We start from the raw sequence: 21,437 nt of genomic DNA, 5'->3' as shown, positions 1-21,437 counted from the left end.
AATATATATATATAATATATATATATAAATATATATATATAAATATATATATATATATATAAATATATATATATAAATATATATATAAATATATGTATATATATAAATCTATATATATATATAAATATATATATATATATATAAATATATATATATATATATTTATATATATATATAAATATATAAACAATAGCGAAAAAAATATTAGAAAAATTCCTTGATGAATACATTCTTCTATTTTCCATATAGGTGCATCAGTATATCACCTTTAAGTGATTAATACGTACATGAATCGTTTATCCGATGTTAAGAAGACTTCGAAAATTTAACTATATTTTTGTATCTTCCGACTTTATCATTATGTTTAAGGCAGTGAAATCAAATAAAATATTATTGCGTTAGGAGCAGAGTAAAAATGTTAATAGGAATCTTCCACACATTCTGAAGGCAATTGTTTATATTTTTGAATAAAGGAATCATCACACTTATCACAAATGTTGAATTCAATTGAATGCTTAAAATGAAATCTCAAAATATTATCAGTAATGTGCCTACGATACATTTATAATACGACAAGTGTTGGGCGCTTCTACTCTGCGAAACAAATCTGCCTTGTCCGAGTACGAAACCGATTTTTAATCTGGCGGGTGTGATTTTGAGGTCTTTTTATAGCCCTTATTAAAGAAAATCTTACTAGTATTTCTCTAGCCTCGTTATATTCAATGTAAGATTTCCGATTGAGCTTTAGTCTACTTTTACAAACTCACACTGTCAAATGTATTGTTACTGTTGCAATATTTATATATAATGAGGAAAGATATTTATTTGCTACGCACTACAGCTAGATGTAACACAATGTAATAAAGTAAAGTGTCCAATTCAACTTGTAAACATGCCAGAGAAATGCTTCAGAATGCCCCAGACTGCTATTATATTGCATTAGCGATCATCAGTTTTTGTAGGTGCATAAAGGATTCAAAGAAATAAAATAAGTCTTTAGGTTAATATGAGAGGTGTGGGAGTAGTAAAGAAAGCAAGGCCATTAGAATGTATTGCCTAAATAAAAACTTTTACGGATAAAGACTGGCTTGTGTCTATAAGACAATAAATGTACAGTTTGATGTAAGTGTGGAAACTGCACACACGATTATTCGCGAGGAACTGAAAATGCGAAAGATTTGTACGAGTTTTCTTCCAAAGGTACTCAGAGAAGATCACAGACAAGTTGTCAAAATTGACATTATTACAGTCTCTAATCCTTCCTATAGTCCAGACTTTGTTATCTATGAATTTTATTTATTTCCTACGTTCTATGAACACATTACCGGCTGTCGTTATGAGACAATTGAAGATATAAACGAGGCTGTGACGAGGGTCAGTGATGAGGGTCATAAATATGCTCGGACAAGAGGAGTTCCATGAGACTTTCCAAAAGTTGTTGCAAGAGTACCCGTGAATTGCAACCGGAGGAGATGACTTCGATGTTGTCTAGAGTTTCATATGTGTTACTGTCATTAGAAGTGGTCATGCGAAAAAATATCTGGACACTTGTTGATGTTATTTTATAGAAATTCACATATTATATCTGTTTAATAGAATATTACTTGCGTCGATTTGAAGTAAGATGAAGTTAGCTGTGTTTGATGTGGTGTATTAAGCAAACTTATCAATAATTATAATCAGATAGAACACGATTTTCAAATATAATACGACGTATTTTTTATTCCACACAAATGGACGAAAAGCGATTGCAAATTGCATTTTTATGATAGCTTAACTTATGCATTAATGACTTAAACATCTCATCTCCCTTTTGCCGTATTGAACGGTGTGAGAATTTTAAGGAACGGCCCTGTCATGGACGTGAGCCACAAGCAGAAATGCACCATTAAATTTTTCCAAAAAGAGATAAAATTGAACTGATCAATATTGGTCGGCAAATATTGACGCGCTCTTGAATCTGATGTGGTGTATATCAGCATATTTTGTTAATTTACGAGGGTCGAACTGGATGTGAGTGTTCATGCCCGCACCGCACATGTTCGAGCGAAACACTACGCGAGGCTGGAGAAAGTGCATTGTGGAATTGTTGTAATTAGAAAATAATTTCTGAAGCACAGAAGTCGCTTGTCTTTATGTTTAGCCCTGCTGTTTTCGTATTTTTTAAAGTTTCTCTCTCTCTCTCTCTCTCTATATATATATATATATATATATATATATATGTGTGTGTGTGTACACACATGTACACTCATATATATATACATATATATACACATATATATACACACACACATATATATATACATATATATACACACATATATATATACACACATAAATAATTATATATACACACAAATATACACATATATGTATACGCATAAATATATATATATATATATATATATATATATATATACACATACAATGGCAATCCTTATTTCTAAAAAAATTTCAAAGAACTACTCTAATAGTGCATGTTTTTCATATCAAGATTCACGTATTATCTGACAACGCTGTTATACCTTGTACATAGAAACCAGCTTTATCTGTAAAAGTGTAACATTCCTGAACTGCGGGATAACATACACTTCAGGGCGTTGATCACTAAGACATATGGTTTTTAACGTGTACGTTAATATTGATACATTTCTTCCTTTTATATGTTTCCTACACTTACACAAATATATGTAAAAAGAAATGAATCAGCATCATTAGAAAGTTAGATAATAAAATTGAATATATACATGAGTCCAAAGTAGAAAAACAGATTTAAATAACTCCTTTTCCTTGTCGTAATAAGTCAGGGAAGTCTCATTACACTTGGATGGATGTAAATATTTTTCTATTACTTGCCAGCATGAAAAGGGCATCATTGGAAAATATAGGTAGAATTATGATTCTATAATTTGTTATAGTTCACATAGAAATACTTATACAAATTTATTATGGATTATATTGCACTGTTCAGTATTGAAAAATCATCACGCAAAGAAACATAAACTTGAAAAATTATATTAATAATCGATATTAGTGAATGGAATGTAATACATCGCCATTTTATAAACGGTGTCAAATGATAAACAACATCAAATTATTAAGTTTTAATACGTTGTTATGTTTATAAATATAATATTAAGCAGAATTGCTAAATATTAAGTTGTGAAAATTGAAAGGCATGATTGGGCTTGGTTTGGAATCATATCAATAACGAAATATTTTCAGATATTACGTAATTTATTGTAATGTCTGTTTCATCGCTCACCATATCATATCATATAGCATCTAATAATAGAGTGATATCGATTCTATGTATATATAAAGGCTTCCTTTAGTCTTGGCAGACTATGAAAACCCACTGTAAGTGTGCCTGCACGTGACATTTTTGTGGCAAGAATTGCGCAATCTCCAACCACACCTCACCTGAGTCGACATTGTTGAATACCAGTGGTAAGTGGAGGTTCATGACTACTGGAAACACGGCTGAGATAAGCGGAAAGCACATACAGCACCTGGAATTCCCAAATGGGCACCAACCTGGTACTAGTCAGGCTCAACTTTGCTTAACTTCAGTGATCTGACGAGGACGCCTGTATTAACGCGATTATGCCGTACACACAAACACATTATATATATATATATATATATATATATATATATATATATATATATATATATATATATATATATATATGTCCGTGTGTGTGTATGTTCATAACTAAAATATTTATTATTTCGCTAGAGTATTGTTGGCCTACACACTTCCATGATAGCTGACGTTCGTTTTTTTTTTCTCACGGGAAAAAAACGAGAATTTCGATTTTCATTGTTTTGATAGGATGTGACATCGGCATGTGCAAGCAACTAAGGTTGAATATAATCTCTTGCGAATTACTTAAGAAAATCAGAGTAAATCAATACGAAAGTGCTAAAAACAAACGAGGATATTCCGCCCACAAAATACTAACAAACGTATCCGCACAATCAATACATTATACATACATATAGCCTCGGAATATTGAAACCAAACCAACGAAACATCATATGCAATCAGGTAAACATGGCGTAAACTTATAAAAACAAACAGATACTGTAAGTATATGTAAATTAAAACACTAAATATATGTAACCCTATGGTTCCGGGAAAAGTCAGCATGAATCTATAAGAAAACTAAGCAACGTAGAATGACCACATAAAGAGATACGCAAGATCTTTTTATTATGTAAATAAGCCTGGGAAATATTCGACTGCCTTACTGAGTATTATTTGGTCGTTGAGGCAACTAAACCGGGGAAAGGCATCTTCAGATAAAGGATTTGGAATTGATAATAATATTGTTTAGCGATGTAAACAAAGGAGTTCGAGAGAATATTATAGAAAGTTGATTTTTCTCAATTTGCGAAGCAGTGTCTGACAGAGGGGTCAACTCCAAAGGACAGACACCTTGGGAAGGAATTCGACGGAAATTGACTTCGATACGCGATTATGCACGGAGCCAATCAGAAGAGAACGATATGTGTCCTAATGGCCCCTGATTAGCTAATTGGATCAGAGAAGCTTCATTCCTAACCATACCCTACATATATAAACTTATGCATGAGCGATATTGGCCAGTTGAGAGTAGTTGAGAGCTTTGGAACACTGAAATCGAGGTGAATTGTAATCAATCTCTTTCACTCGGAAGCTGAATAATGTTCTAGTCAAGTAAGTATTCTTCACACACATCTACAAAGAACACACACAAGGGACTTGTGTTTAGGGCGAAATTACTTACTACTGATAATTCTTGCTTAACATTAGTGAAACAAAAGTTTTCCGTTCACATCCACCTCTGCAGACTGTTGGTGATAACATTAAAAAAAAGGAAAGAAAACAATGTTCCCGTAATTGTTGCTATAAGCTATCGAACTTGAATTTCAAATTATGGGTGACTGTTCTCCGGTTGAACGCCCTGCCGGTCGAAGATAATGTGACATATCTTGTCACTGTAAATGCTAATTTTATTTAGTTGCAACTGCCTTTACGTTTATCTCTGCCCCGTTGTGTTATATTGCAACTTGGCAGTTATATCGTTTCTGTTAATAGACTTTTTTATAAAAAGAAAAAGAAAACGATTGAAGTTTTTACTCATTGCTTCTTAAAAGGGGGTTGCGTTCATACCAGACCGGACAGTTAACTCTAGTTATTTTTCAGGACTTCTATCACGAGAGAAACACCTGCCTCAGCGCAGGATATAGGGCTGTGGCCCGCGGATCAACCACAAACACAACGTTGCGTAGGCCGCACCTCTATCCCTGGATTGGCGGACTTATTGGAAGTAAGTTACAAAAAATGTCGGAAACCCCTGTTACCGTGTAGACGATCAGACCCAACTGCCCTGTTGTGAGAATTTTTTGAATGACTACAATAACTTAAAGTTTTTTGGGCGTCCCGGGATTGGAAGGCTTAAAACCAACTCATGTACTGGCGTACCTCCCAAGGTGTTGCGCGTTGGGTTATACTAGCTTTCCCTTTCTTATTATCTTGTAAAATACATGCAGATATATGTTATTTCTAATATTTATATAGAACAAAATTTATTTTTAAATTGTCCGTTTTGCAAATAAAGGGTGAGGATACGACTACCATTACATTGTTATATATACCTCTCGCTATATTTAAATATGTTTTCTAATAGAATCTCAATGACATTTAACATTCACTTCAGCTCTCGCTCTCTTCATTCTCTAATAACATCCGAAATTAATTACAAAATGATAGCAATGTAACTATAACGGGATATCCAGGCAAGTGTTTTTTATTATTAAATACGTAAATGCCTGGAGTGATAGCAAAACGAATATTACATTTTAAAATTGTCTTTTCATCTTTATATATTTCATTGCTATTTTAAGACTTTTAATCATAAGCAATAACTTTGATAAATACATATTTCATTTAAGTAGTAAACTTTGCTATTATGCTTAAACTTTTAGGCAGAGATTTTTTTCCTGTTCGGGCGTCAGGAAATACGAATTTCAATCATGAGAAACGTGTATTTTTATTTCTTTTAGTAGCAACATATTATATATTGAATCGAAGTCTACTTTAAGTTCACTTTTTTTCTGCTCTGGCATGAAAGTAAAAAAGCATAATATATAATGACTTTTACCATAAGCAACATTTTCCAAGGTTTTAATGCTGGACATATGGAAACCAGTTTTATTTAACCATACTTAAGTATAACTATTATCAGAATCAATAATATAGAGAGTATTTAGCGTTAAATACATTCGCGCTGTTGGTTAAAGTCGGGGTCCTCAGTGTGGACAGTTTTTGCAGGTTTAACACGCGTTTTTATTTTTTTTAATGTTCATCATTGTACAGAAAATAATCTAACATTAATTTACATACTTTTAAATTTCTATAATAATAATATGTGAGTGAAAAAAGTTTTATCGGAAGAAAGATTCAAGACCAATAAATTACCTCTTGTCGTTTAGTTTCGTCATATATTTTGGATTTTTTAGAAGCACATATTTTACATGCGGAACACAAACTTGGCTTTTTGTAAAAGCAGTTTTCAACAGCGTTCGTTACAATCAATTTACTTCACATACATTTCCTTTCAGTTATATGTGTTTCTATGTAAATACTAGTATTTTAGTTGCGAAATCAGCATTAATTATATACAATGAAACTACTTGAATTTTAGCGTATTAACTTTTGTAAAATAGTGATGGAAAACGATTGTGTTGTGTGTCAGTTCTGAATATTGCATATTTTGGGAAAATAATCATTTAATAAAAAAACTGAGTTATATATGTGTAACATACAGCCACATACGGCGAAAGATAAAAACAAGTGGTTAAAAGATATTGCATTGTGTCCATCTTCAACCGTATAATATGATAAATATTATATATTCAATATGTCTGATATATTACGTAATTTATTGTATATATATATATATATATATATATATATATATATATATATATATATAATGACCCGGAAAATAAAGTTCGCAATTATCATTTTTTCAAAAGCTGCAGATGTTTAAACAGCTTATACACAATTTTACTCGTCTTTTATTCCTTTCTAATTTTACTTGCCCATATTAGACTTTTAATATAAGTATCTTAGTGTGCTATAGTTCGACCAAGTACATTAATATGTTAAGTGAGAATTTTATACCGTGCTTTCGTAGGGATTTGGATGATAGCTTAATCTTTATGCAGGATAATACCCCTTATTCACACAGCTGGCAATGCCAAGAGATGTATTGAAGAGCATGATATTCCGTGCTTGGATTGCTTGCACATTTTTAAAGACATCAATTCTCTCGAAAACTACAACATCACATGAATCAACAGTTGCTCAGTCATAAAGTTTTAAATCTGGACAAAAAATAAAGAGAAGTGGGGTGACGTTTAATTGCAGTATTGCCGCAGACTAGTTGAATTAATGTCCAACTACTTGCAGACTATCAAATTGCAGAATTTGTTTTCTACTAAATAATGACTAGTTCATTGTGTTTCTGTTCTCTTTGTGTTGTATTAATGCGCTAAAGTAACATTTAAGTAACAATTTGCTATTGTGCGAAATTACTTTTTGCCTGCGGGATTTGAAGTTAATTTCTAAAACTGGCTTGACCATTATAATACTTCAATTAAAAGTCAAATATAAACAAGTAAAAAATATAAAGGAATAAAAGGCGAATTAAATCAGTTATAGGATGTTTTAACAGTTTAGCTTAAATTTGCAGTTTTTGAAAAATGATGACATTTTGGCGCCACTATGGATGTTGCACTCGTTGACCATCGAATCCGATGATGACGTTTGCGTTCTGCGACTCATTCATGGATACGGAGGTGGATCTGCAGCCCCAACCTATAGGCATAGTCTTGAAGAGTGGAGATACAATATGTCAGTTGTTCTTATCACAGCTGATGTTGCTTCTGGCAATTGTGAGGTTTTGCCATCGAGCGTCTTCGAAATTCGCAGCAACTTTCTGAACCTAGCATGCCCATTTTAGTCTGTAAATGGTATATCCCATTAGGCCTTTCTTTTCTATGTGGCAACACTGGAGGTTGGCTTGGACAATGTAATTACACTGCCGTTTTATTCAACCTTGTTTCCATTTGCTGACCTGAAGCTCTCCGTACATCAGGTGTCTCGGTATCCGACACTCCTCAATCGACGTTAGGCCTTGATTATAGCGGTCTCTCTTCTGGTGGACTTAGCTTAGTTGAGGACTTCGAGATCGGTAATGAGATTATGCCGCTCTGAATTCCAGAATAGAGTAGAAATCTCGCAGTTTCTGTATATGATTGCGTTATAGTGTCCACGTCTTGAAAGCATAGAGGAGGGAGCAAAAGACCGCATCATTTTAGATCTTCAGTTTCATAGATTAGCGAATGTTGTTATCGTTGAGCACCTGGTAGAGTCCGACTATTGCCTGACTTACCTTTTGATTCTAGTATCAATTTCTCTGCCCAAACAGCTGTAATAAGATATGGTGCTCCCCAGATATTTGAAATGTTCTATATATAATCTAAGATACATAACATACATTAATGTGCATACGATTCAAAATCTTATCTGTACATTTCATATATTAGTTTAAGGTATTTTAAAAATTTTATGTTACGCATAACTCGGCTAACGTAAATAAATTTCTTGCATAAATGATTTAAATAGCAATTACTTGATTACATGGAGCATTGCATGTATTATAATTTTTAGTAAATTTTTTAGTATATAATTGTCTTCTTGAAATCTCTCATAGAATATGCTACACATATATATATATATATATATATATATATATATATATATACCCCTATGTAAAATGCTATATATATATATATATACCTATGTAAAATGCTATATATATATACCTAATTAAAATGATACATATATATACCTATGTAAAATGCTATATATATATACATATATATACCTATGTAAAATGCTATATATATATACCTATGTAAAATGCTATATATATATATATATATATATATATATATATACCTATGTAAAATGCTATATATATATATATATATATACCTATGTAAAATGCTATATATATATATATATACCTATGTAAAATGCTATATATATATATATATATATATATATATATATACCTATGTAAAATGCTATATATATATATACTTATGTAAAATGCTATATATATATATATACCTATGTAAAATGCTATATATATATATATATATATATATATATATATATATATATATATATATATATATACAGTGAGAGGAAGAGAGAGAAACGAAAGAAAACCGACACAAATTACACATTTCTTTTTGACGGATTGATTGTTGCAATTCTTTTTTAAGTTAAGTGCATAATAGATTCACTGATTGATATGATAATTAAATTATAGATTTTGCGCTACGAAGCAGATACTGTCAAGAATTGTAAACCTAAGCTGAATTAAAGCAATAAATGGTAAGATGGTCAACATCATTAATTTTGGAACATAGATTTTGTCATTATTTCTCAATATTTCTCTGTAATTACATTGATCTTCTTAAATAAGGATTGGTATATATTATGAGAAAATATATTTTTACAGAAATATATATATATATATATATATACATATATACACATCCACATTATACTTCATAAAACCTTATATATGTGTCTAATTCTCATAAAATATGTTGCACACGTAGGTGTGTGTTAGTTGGTTGTTTCATTATGGACTAAAAAAATATAGGTCGTTTTTTATGAAATTTTACACCATGAAGCTTTACGTAACTATCAGTGATTTAGAAGGATTTTCTTTCTTAATGTATTTCATAGGCATCTATGATGGATAATAGAAGCAAAGTGATGAAAGAAGTTATAGGTTCTTTTAATCAAGTTGACCCCTTACACAGCCTAACATTAAAAAAGTGTTATTACTACATAAGTAGACTGATCAGAAGTATAAAATCAAGCGTAAATGACTTGATATGGTAGGGGTGCGTTCAAATGAATGTGTCCGTTTAGAGAACAATTGAAGCATGATTATTACTTTTGGATTTAAAACTGTAATGCAGTCTATTAATTTTATGAAACAGTAAAATGTGTATTCCAATGTATTGTGGACAGAGTCTTTGTAAGAAGCATATACAGCCTCCTTCTAGTGTACCGCGATGCTTCTTTAACAAGTGCAAGCAATCGAAGTATTTGATTAAAATCGACCGATTGTACAGGTTTCGAGGACAATGACAATACAGTAGTTTGAAATATCCATTCATCATGATTATATCCGGCAATCCCGGGTCTCCTTGCTAGTTCAAATAAGACGATTATATGTAGTGCAATGATGTTATATGTATATGTGTGCATAGAACATGCTCGAAAAACATTCACCAGCGCATTAACTATCTTACTTTATCTAATTAGAAGACACAAACATTTTGACGACACATTATAAAGACGTAAATTTATATATTCCAAATAAAAATCAAGGAAATATGAACGTACGTAAACTATTCGGTGAATACGTTGAATATAGCAAAAAATAAAAATTGAAAGAATACATCTCGTAAATTGTCTGGATTTTCAAATGAAATTATATATCAGCTAAAACGGTAAGCCAAACCACATATCCAATCCTATTCACTGCACTCGCTTTATTTTTTATGTAATAAACCAATGGCTATTTAATGCATGGTCACCATATTCCACGTAGATAAGTATAATTGACTGCCTTGTCTTTCGGAAAAAAAATGAGTTTTCCTTCTGGCGGTTTAAAACAGATTGATTTAATGGCATTGAGATATATGATTTATACCATTACAAAAACAATTTATTCAAATGTTACTTTTTAAATGTCTTTCCATCCTCCACAATATGCTTCGTCAATGTCTAACTTTTTTACTTGAAACATTTATACATTTATCTTTTGTCAATTTCGCATTTTCTCTACATATCTCCCAGCTTTTTATTCGATCAATATTCACACCGTTTATTTTAAATCTGCTCTGAATGATTTTTTCGCCTTCAAGCACAAACCACAAATTTTCTCCTCTCGTTCCTCATCACATTCAACATCATTCATTATCAGTAACATTGCTTTTCCTTTTTTTAACTCGAAATAAAGAGAAGACAAGTAAACCTCTTTTTAATCGTTTCAGATAGGCCGAATCATTTTATAATATATTAGTCTCTGCAAGGCAAAAATGGCGTACATAACCACGTACCTACATTAGTATAAACGGTTCTATGAGTGATTTCCACTTCCCTATATTATAACCGTTTCACCGCTTAATGATCATATTTACATAAACTTTTGTTAATTTTGTTTGTAGATTAAAATATGCTTAAGTAGAAATAACAGCAGAAGTAGTGGAAAGAACTGGTGCATTTATGAAAAAAATAGGTGTCTCTTTACAAAAATCAAACATCATACAAAATCAATAAGAACACTTATAAGAAAACGCTCAAATAGTGGTCGATATATTACAACTATTTATTTTAAATTACTGTATTTAACATTAACTAATTTTAACACGGTGTTTTTACAGTTTAGCATTTGTACAAAACTCGACGAATACATATTTGAAGTATACATACTCTCTGTTTTAAAAGTTAGGAAATTAAAAATTTAAAAAGTCGAAAGGGTTAATACGCTGCAAACTAAAAAAAGTAGAACGGCAGGGGTAAACCGAATGTAACGGAGATGATAAACGTATTAGAGAGAGATAGAGAGAGAGATGCATTCAAATCTGATCATGTGTTAGTTAGGAAGATAATTATAAATACAGCCACACAAATAGTGGCATGATGACAATGATGATGCTGTTATTGATCCATTAACTCTCCAATGTCTTATTGTAGTGACACACCCTGTTATCTCCAGTCATAATGCTATTGCTCCAGTTTCATTTATATTTTCCCAATCAAACTATTCTATTCTTTTTTTAAATGTTTATCAAGCATTACTCGCCGTATCTTCTCAATTTCTCAGTGTATATATATATATATATATATATATATATATATATATATATATATGTATATATATATATATATATATATATATATATATATATATAATCCTCCGAGAATGCCTATTTCCTTGTCGTTTTCGAGTATCATTCAGCCCAAAGATAAAACAAAGACAATAATTTACGTAAACATTTCAAACGAGTTAAATTTATAAATAAATCAAAAATAAATTGTTGAAAATTCAGCAGAAAAATACGCCATCAATTTTACTCTTCGAGACAGAATTCTGATAAAGACTTTGAAATACTTAAGACATTTGAATCGTTAAATGATATCCACTTTAGGAAAATTGCAGCTTGAAGAAATAGACACTTTTATAATCGATGTGATTTATCATCTCATGTGTGGCTGTGTAGATTAACAATGACTTTTTTTTTTAATTTCCATCAATCGAAGAGAAATAAAACAATAGTCTGGTAAGCACATTCCGATGCGTTTACTCTGCTTTTCTGAAAAAAGCAGTGAAGGATATATATATATATATATATATATATATATATATATATATATATATATATATATAGTACGTTCTAAAATATATATGGCGATATATAATTTTTATAACTAACTTACTTGCTCTAACTACTATTGAGCACAGTTGAAGTAAATACTTAGTCTACGCATAAAAGTATACGTTCGTATATTATGTGAGTAAATGAAGTAGTTATATATATATATATATATATATATATATATATATATATATATATATAAAGCTGAACATCTGTGTGTGTGTGTGTGTATGTGTCTGGTCACTAATAGGCTCCTATACGATGGACTATTATAGAACAGTGATCACATATAATAATGGAGGATGTATCGAGACACAGGAACGGGTATGTTTGATCTGGCATAATGATGATTCATTAAAATTGTGGGGTCTTCGTACGCGCCTGGTCCACAAAGTATGGAAATAAAAACATTTAAAAATTAAAAAACAGTTTACAAGTGTTTTTGATATAGATGTACATAATACTACTTTGATATGCATGTTTTAACTTAAATAGGGATGGTATAATAAAATTGTGGGGTCTTCGTTCGCGCTTGGCCTCAATAGAATGGAAATAGGCACAAACTTAATAAGGACTTTTCATATCTAGCTGCGTAAGTATACTTTGATAATTAAGTTTCAGTCTGAAGAAATAAGGTATAACAAAATTATGGGGGGATTCTTCCCGCCTGACCTCCATAGAATGGAAATATGTCACAAAGTTTAACAAGGTTTATTTTTAATATAGATCCACAGAATATTGTGGTAAGTGTTTCAGTGTGAACAGGTATAATAAATTATGGGGTTTATCTATTTTACTTTCATCATACTTTGCATTGGTGTTGATACCTCCAAATTCGAAGCTACAACCCTTCCTTTTCATAACCTATCATACTTTCATAAATCAGAGTCAATTTCCTGTAGGCTGAATTTTGAACCCAGTCAACGACGGGCACTTTTGCTAGTGGACATATAATTTGAGATCGTTTGCGATACAAAAACGATTCTTTTATTTTTTATTTTTTGCTGGAAAGTATAAAGAAAATACACAGACGCAATTGTTTATTTATCTCAGAAATAATTATTAATAACCTGAAGGTAAACAACAGGTAATCATGATTTCTGGGTCCAAATTAATTAGTTTATTCGTAAATTCTGGCAAACAAATTAAATAATCCAAAGTTCACTTGCATTTATTGCCTTATGAAATGCTTACACTTATTTTAACACCTAGGCGATAAAAAGTCAACAATTTACAATCCAGCGTTCACAGTTTAATTAAAAAGTAAAGCCGCCCCTGAAAAGTTATATATTTAGTTTTTTTTTACGCTGACCTTGTCTTGTGTTGTTTGGAGGTGTCATCATTGAAATAATCTTATGTATTATCGCATTTATTTATTTATTTGGCCACAAATGACAATCACATAACATTCTCATGATTTTATCAAAACTAGGTATAAGATACGTAATCGCCTGTCAAATGAAGAATCGCAAACGACAAAAAAAAAAAACTCGCGACAATTAGTTCTCAGTTTTCCAAGTATTCACAAAAAAATATTTACCCTAATTGCTTAAAAAAGGAGGAATCTTGTTTTAGTGGATAGGCTAAAGTTAACTAAAGATCTTATGCTAATATAATGTTGTATATTTATTATTATAATTATAGTAATAATAATAATAATAATAATAATAATAATAATAATTAGTATTATTATTTTATTATTTGTAGTAGTAGTAGTAAGAATAGTAGTAGTACTAATATCTCTGCATTATGTGTTTATTTTTAAAGTAAAAAAATGAATCTAACAGCCGACAAATTTAATAATTAAGATACGATCCATTAACATTTCTTGACAGAAAGAAATCACAGAATATTCACCCCCAAACCTCCAGTCTTATGAATGGTTTTCCAGGAAATAAATTTGCTAGCGGACGGAGGACTTCGTAAACTATTCCCTTTTAACATCGTCCTCTAATTGTGCATACACACCCTCGACTATTTTCAATTATGAAAAATTCATAAAACATTAAGGTCGTATCTTGCAAACCAATTTTGTTTATTAGAAATATATAAATTTTCGAGTCTCGTCACTTTCAATCAATTAAAAGAAACACAGCTTAGAAAATATTTAGAGGGATTTACTTATATAATATAATATGCTCGCCACAACCTACCCAAGTGTACATTTTACAAAAAAATAATTACTGGCATTACACAATTTTTTACAGTAATTAATCACGCTTTCCTTAAAGCAATAAATCTCTAATTGAATATCAAGAAAGTTTATAAACATCGGAATCTGTACTCGTATTGGAACTGGGAATATAGAACAGACTCGGTAATTGTATTAAAATCTGGAAACATTGTGGAATCGTCCCATCACTTACAAATACACACACACACATATATACTTAATGCATAAGTTTACATATAATCAAGAATAAATTTACGTTGGTGATAAGTGTTATATATCGTCAGGAACTGTCAGATAAGTAAATAAAGAAATTGAATTACAAATAGCTTAATTATAATGTACGCAACCTCAGAACATTCATTTTTAGAACAGTTTTTTTGTTGGATGGCTGTGGGCATTTCTATTTGACAATTCAATTCCTCTACTATTATTTTCCAATGAAATCCGATTTTGTTTCCATGCTATCAAAAATAACACTTTATACTTTTAATTAATTATTCACAAATAACAGATATAGCATTTTATTTAATCATTACATTTTTCATATGTTCATTTGAATGATTAAAGAAAAATATTTGATAAATTCCGCGTAAATTCCTATCAATATTTATTCTATTTTAAAGAATTTAGATAGGTTATATAGTCTACTGGTTAGCATTTGATTTTAATTGTTCAATAGGCAGCTGTGATACAGTTAAACAATACTGTATTTGGATGACTATAATACTCCTTATCTTGAGTTGAGCATATTGGGAAGTGATACACGATATACCATTAGCATATTAAGCGATGCTCGTTTTGTAAACAAATCGAGCTTAGTTATTCGGATGATGACAAAACGTGGTTAATTCACTACACGAAGAGTAGCTGCCGATTTAGCGTAATGGTCCAAAGCCTAGATTGTCGTACGGGCGGTCGAGTTTCCACCCTGACATAAACAGTGTAAGTTGTTCAATTCCTACTTTTACAAATTTTTGTAAAGTTAAACACCCGAAGAGTACGTGGCTACATGTGCAGGAAAAACATCATTTTGTAGATTGGTCAGTCGCAATACGCAACATTATTCTAATGGATGCTTTTAAAAGTAATAAATACTAACTGCGAAAACTTGATATTTTGAAGCAGTGAATTATTATACTATCCAATATATATTCTGGAATCCAATAAAAAACCTATTATTAGTCTTGAAAATTTAACAATTCGTGGGAAAAAGATAATTTTTATTATACAAAATTTACTCGTGGGGAGGAATTTTTAACCAATTACGATGTGTATATCCAAACTTAGTACGTTTCAAGTAAATGATTTACCTCCTCCCATATATATATATATATATATATATATATATATATATATATATATATATATATATATAATACATTTTTTGTAGAATAACTGGCAAACATATTTTAATGCTACCGGGCCTCTTCTTCTTAATTACACTCTAACGGTATTTTCTACTTCAATTTCCCTGTTGGTTCATTAAGAATTGTCGGATCGGTCTTATTACGCCAATGTCTGAGAACTTGAGTCATTAGGGTCCCTTGCCAGAACATACGATCTGACTGTCTTTCCAAGGTCACTTCAGTTAAAAGGAGGGAATTTTGGCAGACAGTATTTGCACTCTACATTTTCGACACTCAATTCTCGATCACATTGCGAACAAACCGGAAATCTTGCCCGCGGGACAAAGGTGAAATTTCCGGTTGATTGCAGCAAGTCCCAATTTTTGGCATTTCTACAGTGATAGTCGAATATCCCCGGGCCTCCCAAACATATAATAGGGATTATAAATTATCAATGTTTCTTTCTAATTTTGTCGATTAAAGTCGGGGAAGCGTACAATGAAGCAAATAACTTTTTAAATTCATTCTTTTTTTTAGATTTGTTTAAATATTGGGCTAGTTAGTCTATAAAGATATTTTAGTTGAGATGATGGAGTTCACACGCTCACAATAGATACCCCGCACGTATAGTTGCCTCTAAGCCCCTCTTTTTTTACATTGTCATACATTTTAGTAAGGTGTTTATATGTGATCATTTTACATGTGGAGCGGGTAAAGGGTTCCAGAGATGTAGGAGTAAGCAAAGGGTGTTCCTTCAGTTACTCATATAGATAATTTATAATTATTTACATAGGACGGTAATAATGGTTTGTATACTGCATCGATCTGTGATTCAACTCTACCGATTATTTCTATTTTTCAAGGAAATGTTATTGTTTCCTAGTAAGAATTACAGAAACTTGTAATAAATATGTTCGTTATAGTGTGAAGAACTGCATTGATTCTTCCAAGATATTCATCGGAGCACTAATGTCGAAGGTCATTATTTCTAGCCCAGCGTTTTTCAGCTGTATCTCATAATACAAGAAATGCTCTAATTTCGTTACCAGTTAAGGTTCTTACATTTATAATGGCTGATATAACAGTCTTTAATATTTCGAGAAAAAACTTCTCATTCGTTTCACCATGTATTGATGAGCTGTGAAACAGTGAAAGGGTATTGTATGTGGAGGACTATATATATATATATATATATATATATATATATATATATATATATATACATACATACATAGTCATCCACATACAGGCGGAGCCAATATTAACCGTATTTATCGCTTGAAAAAAAACAACAATAACAAATCTCTCTCTCTCTCTCTCTCTCTCTCTCTCTCTCTATATATATATATATATATATATATATATATATATATATATATATATATACTCGGGGTTTTTTATATTCAAATGTAATGGACTAATGAATTCAACGAGGTTGTTAGATAGTGCTCAATAAAAAGAGCTGATAATATTTGTTTATTGTTATATAAACATGCACACATCCCGCTGCTACAAATAGCCACTTGTTTCAATCTAACAACAGATATCATCAGGCAGCGACTTGACTATTCAAAAGTTCAATGAATAATCAATAATCAAAGATTATTCATTGAACTTTTGAATAGTCAAGTCGCTGCCTGATGATATCTGTTGTTTGATTGTAACAAGTGGCTATTTGTAGCAGCGGGATGTGAGCATGTTTATATAACAATAAACAAGTATATATATATATATATATATATATATATATATATATATATATATATATATATACTACAAGGCAGCCGTACTTTCCTAAGTCGTCAATAGGCTTTGTGTGATATTTTATTTTATGCCGATTTCAAAGTTTTTATTGGAGAGCTATCACTCTATTGTGTATTATATTTTACCTTATATATATTAGTGATTTTAAAAATAATATTTATGACTTCGGTACCATCTGTTGATATCAGATTAAAAACATATAGCTCCTCCGTCTCATTCGTTACCGTGTCGATAAACATACACAGTCATTTTAAAAAATACGCTGTGAAAGATATATATGGAGATTTTACATTTGATGAAAGCATAGCAAAGCTATCAGAAATTTTTGGTGAGTCAGTATCTTTATTTAATATTAGATACAATTGCTTGAAATAAAGGAAACACAATACGGACGATTTGATAAAATATGCGGGAATTGTAAACCAAACTTGCCAAAGTTTTCAGCTGAAATCGCTGACTGAGGATCAATTCATGTGCCTCATCTTCATCGCGGGATTACAATCACCCCAGGATGCGGACATCTGCACTCGTTTATTGTCCATCATTGAAAAAGACAAGGACATAACGATAAGACTTCTGACTACAGAATGCCAGCGGCTAACAAATTAAATACGGGACACAACAATGGTGCAACAACAAACCCCATCTGTTTCAAATATAAAATCAGTTGAGAAAAACTCTACTGGAAAAACCCAAAAAAAAACAACGCCCTGTTGGTCAGGTGGGGAAATGCACTATGCTCGCTTTTGCCCATTCAAAAGGCACATATGCCAACATTGTTCGCGTCGTGGGCACAAGGATGGATTTTGTGGTAATAACCACAACTCTTCTAAACACATTACGGCACAGCCAAGAGGCAAAAATCACAGAACAACTCCAGGACGGTTCCAGAAAGCCTCATCAAATTGAATTTTTGCTACTTTCAATGTGTATATTGAAGCTCGGAAATTGTTGAAATAAACAACAAACTGGTGAATTTTCAGTTTGATACTGCTTCGGACATCACTCTAATTTCACGCCAAACGTGGGAGTTGTTGGGAAAACCAACACTTAAGAAGACAAATCATGTTGCTTGTGGGGCATCAGGAAAAAAATACAATTAACTGGTGAGTTAACATGTAATATCTCTTTTCAAGAAAAGCAATTTTCAGGTGTGTGCTATGTTTCGGAAGTGCCAACACTGAATCTTCTTGGACTAGATTTCATGAGGAATTGGACCTTTTTAATGTTCCCCTTAACACAGGTTTCAGTTCCTTCAACATTAATGCTGCCACAGATGCTGAAACACATTTTAAAAACTTGCTCAAAGCAAAATTCAGCAAAGTTTTTCAGGAGGGTCTTTGGCTCTGCTCGAAAGCTAAAGCAACTCTAAAACTGAAGGCAGACGCAAAACCAGTCTTCAGACCAAAACGGCCAGTGCCATACGCAGCTTTAGCTACTGTGGAAAAAGAATTGGATCGTCTTCAACAAGAAAGGGGTTATCCAACCCACAAATTATTCATCCTGGGCAGCACCTATTGTCATTGTAAAGAAGGCAAATGGCCAACTCATGGAGAGAGGGCACCATAAATTCCTGAGACACATTCTGGGCATCACGTGGAACACTTTTATACCTTATATGGATGTTCTAATGCGGGCTGACGTACCTTGTATCGAGAAGTTGTTTATACGCAACCAGATGAGGTGGGCTGGACATATGACATGGATAGACGACGATAGATTGCCAGAGCTCCTGTTCTAGGGTGAAATTACACAAGGAAAGCGTCCACAGCATAAACCGATGAAAAGCTTAAAGGATAACATCATAGATAATCTTAAAGCTCTTGGTATTGACGTTTTCAGTTGGGAAAGTGCTTCCAATGATCGTAAAAAGTGGCGCTCCTTGGTCTATCATGGCTATGATAGTTTTGAGAAGAAAAACTATGATCACGCAATAATGCAGTGTGATATTCGGAAGAAAAATCTGTCAGATATATCCGGTCAGTCGGAGGATTTCATGAAGACCCATACCTATGATTTATGCGGTAAAATGACTTAATCCGGTGCTGGCCTGGCTAAGCACAAGCGTTCACATGGAGATCAATCTTTCTTTGATGGGGAACACATTGCAGGCCTCAGATGTTCTGTTTGCTCTATGGTCTCTAAATAGAGTGGAGGCCTGAAGCGTCATATGACCGTCCACAGTAGAGCAGCACCAGTTGGCATCCCTCTATCTCAGCTTAAGTGTGATATTTGCAACAGACTGTGTATGAGCAGGGGTGGTATGAACAGCCACCATCGTTCCCACGAAAATAGGAATTTATGCATCTGGATCACATCTCCACATGTATATATGTATGTGTGTATACGTGTATATATGGTTATATAATTCAAAAAAAAGAAAAAAGGTATTTAAAAATACATGAAAATTAATGAGTAATCAACAATAAAGCAAGGGAAAGATGGTATTTATCTGTCAAGAAGTGACAATCACCATACATACATTCATATATATATATATATATATATATATATATATATATATGACCTTTTTTTTCTTTTTACAACTTAAATAATTCCGTATAGTTAAAACAACTATACATGTTAGAGTATATACATATATGATAATTAAACTAAATAAAAGCTCAGTTTCCAAGATAGAGTAATTACATATTAGATTTAATTAAAATTGAGTGAATCAAAATGTAGGAAAATTATTTTTCGATAAGGACCGCAATATAAAAATAATAATAATGTGCCCCTTTTCTCTAGGAATCCCTCAAAACCCCAGAGGAAACGTAGTTAGCCAATTTTATTCCTATGCCGTCTATAAATTTTGCTTGTTAGCACATGAATTGAAAATCAAGGATTATGAAATTTGCATGAACGGTTGTAAAACATTAAATCGGGTGTATTTATTCATAATATTTAGTTCTCAACTCTAATATTAAGACAACTAGTACTAATATAATGCATCTATCAGTAAATATAAACCGATTTTGACATAAAGATGAACGCACGCATGCTGGTATGTGTATATAAATGCATACACATCTATACGCATTCATATGAAAACACGGACAAATGTTATGACGATAGTGGTACTTATTTATTCTTTGGCATATTCAAGATTATATGCTAAGTGGAATATAAGAAAAATACGGTAAATAATTTTAAATCAACACCATAGAAAATTAGAGAAAATTTTATGTCTGTTATTTTCTTCTTATGAATTTGTGTACGGTTTGCTTTTTTACAAACAGTTTTTACAGAGTACACTCTGAAAGTTTCAACCATTGTCATTATTCAAGAACACTGCCTAAAACGTAAAAACGTAATTGTCCTTTAAGTATTACAAACAATGCCTACTTTTTGTTTTTGAATAACTTAAAATGTTTTTTCTTCTCTTTCTGATTTTCCTTTTTATTGAGTGTTTTTTTGTAACATTTTATAGCTTTTTAAAATATTTTTCTCATACAGTTTTCTCTATTTTTCTTTATAGTAATACGTGCTGTTTGTCATCTTACAATCATTTATCTTGCACACGGTTCATGTTGTTTATATATTGTCTCCTTGTAGAGTATGTGTTTATAGTTAAAATTGTATTTGACTTGTTAATTCGGCATTCAGAGTGTTGTCTTATT

This window comes from Euprymna scolopes, chromosome 5 (genome assembly GCF_053919585.1).
Source record: "Euprymna scolopes isolate OS-2025 chromosome 5, ASM5391958v1, whole genome shotgun sequence".
Classification (NCBI taxonomy): Eukaryota; Metazoa; Mollusca; class Cephalopoda; order Sepiida; family Sepiolidae; genus Euprymna; species Euprymna scolopes.
The sequence above is the reverse complement of the archived record's forward strand: the minus strand, read 5'-3'. Positions refer to the sequence as shown.